The following is a 1,951-nucleotide window of genomic DNA, read 5'->3' as shown; positions in this document are numbered from 1 at the left end:
TTATAAAAATTAGAGCAGATATAAAAAATGAAATAGAAAACAGAAGAACCATTGAAACCATTAAAACCAGGAGTTGGCTCTCAAAAAGGTCAGTAAAATTGACAATCCACTAGCAAAACTAACAAAGGAAAAGAAAGAAAAGACACAAATAATCCGAATAAGAGATGAAAGAAGCAATGTCACAACAGAACCAACTAAAATAAAAAGGTTAAGTATGTAATATTCTTTTTTGGGGGGGATGTTTCAGAATTTATTCCATATACATGCTTCCTCTTCTCATTACCTAATGGTTTGGGGAGGAGGGAGGTTCTGTAAAGTGTAACAGATGCTTCACTAATAACATCTTGCTTTGAGTTTTATGATAACATGCAAGAAACAGTAGGTATATTCTACTACATGTTAGATTATTTCCTCATTGCTCCTAGACTACTTTTTTGACTTAATTTCTCTTTCAGTTTAATAAAAGACATTGTCCATTGATGACTAGTTGGATTATTTCTGTATTTGCAGGTCTTCTTGCATACAAGTGACTGAGTTTATTGTTGAGAATAATAAGAGAATATGGATGCAAGAAAAAAACAAGTGGAGACACAAACTGCCTTAGCAGCCCTGCCATGGATCTGCCCGATTCTTTCGCATCAGGAAGTTCATTTTTCTGGTCAGTTCCATGTTGTAGATCCTTCGGCAGGTCTCATAGTTTTCCCGCTGTCACGTGCGGCAGGGCTTCTCATAGTATCTGCTTCACTTAATGTCTTCAGTGAACGCATCCATGCTGAGGATTCTGTTCAGGCTCCTGTGCGCACTTGCCACGTTGCCATCCTGTACCATCACAGTCCTGGCAATGAATTTCAAATGTCTTGCCATGATCTTGGATTTAGTCTTCACTCTGCTTACAGCGAGTGCATCTTCCTTTCTTAGTCCCAGCACTTCACCCCAAGTACTGACCCTCTCTCAATTAAAAAAAAACAAACCCCAAGAATGAAATATTCTTAAAAACTATTTAAAAAAACCACTATACTTAAACAAATATGAAAATCTAGAAGAAATGGACAAATACTTAGAAACTCACAACCTACCTAAACTGACACAGACTGAAATTGAACATCTGAACAGACCCATTACAAAAGAAGAAACTGAAAAGCTAATGAAACAACAACTTCCAACGGGGGTGGGAAAAAAAGCCTTGAACCAGATGGCTTTACAAGTGAATTTTATCAAACATTCAGAAAAGAATTGTCACCAATTCTACATAAAGTATTTTATAAAATAGAAAAAGATGGAGTTCTCCCAGACTCATTCTATGAAGCAAACATATCCTTGATGTCAAAGTTGGTAAAGAGAAAACTTTAGGCTAATATCTCTCATAAACATAGATGCAGAAAATCCTGAATTAAATGCTGGCCAATAGAATCCAACAGTACACACACACACAAAAAAAAAATTCAACCATGACCAAGGGGAATTCATAACAGGTATGCAAAGATGGTTCAACGTAAGAAAACCAAACATCCTAGTTCATCACATCAACAAATCAAAGAATAAGAATCATATAATCCTATCAATTTATGCAGAAAAGGATTTTTACGAAATCCAACATCTTTTCCTGATTAAAACACTCAACAAAATAGGAATAGAGGGGAGTTTCCTCAACATAGTAAAAAGTACATATACAAAACCAAGAGTCAACATTATTCTCAATGGAGAGAGATTAAAGGCATTCCCTTTGAAAACAAAGACTAGGTAAGGATGCCCACTATCACCTTTCCTATTCAATATTATATTGGAAGTTTTAGCAATAGCAATAAGACAAGAAACTAAGAGGTATCCAAGTTGGCAGAGGAGGTAAAATAATCTCTACGTGCAGATGATATGGTAGGATAGTTGGAAAACCCTAAAGACTCAGTGAGAAAACTACTGGACATAGCCAACGAATTCAACAAAATGGTAGGAT

At 35.8% G+C, this 1,951-nt stretch overlaps 1 pseudogene; it reads right to left on the bottom strand.

Moving 5' to 3' along the window:
• Positions 1 to 600: 600 nt before the first annotated feature.
• Positions 601 to 864, bottom strand: LOC102874674 (annotated as a pseudogene).
• Positions 865 to 1,951: the final 1,087 nt, after the last annotated feature.

The sequence above is a fragment of the Elephantulus edwardii genome, unplaced genomic scaffold (genome assembly GCF_000299155.1).
Source record: "Elephantulus edwardii isolate Elephantulus edwardi_28Jun2011 unplaced genomic scaffold, EleEdw1.0 scaffold00032, whole genome shotgun sequence".
NCBI classification, from domain to species: Eukaryota; Metazoa; Chordata; class Mammalia; order Macroscelidea; family Macroscelididae; genus Elephantulus; species Elephantulus edwardii.
Note: the sequence above shows the minus strand (reverse complement) of the source record. Positions and strands in the feature narration are given on the sequence as shown.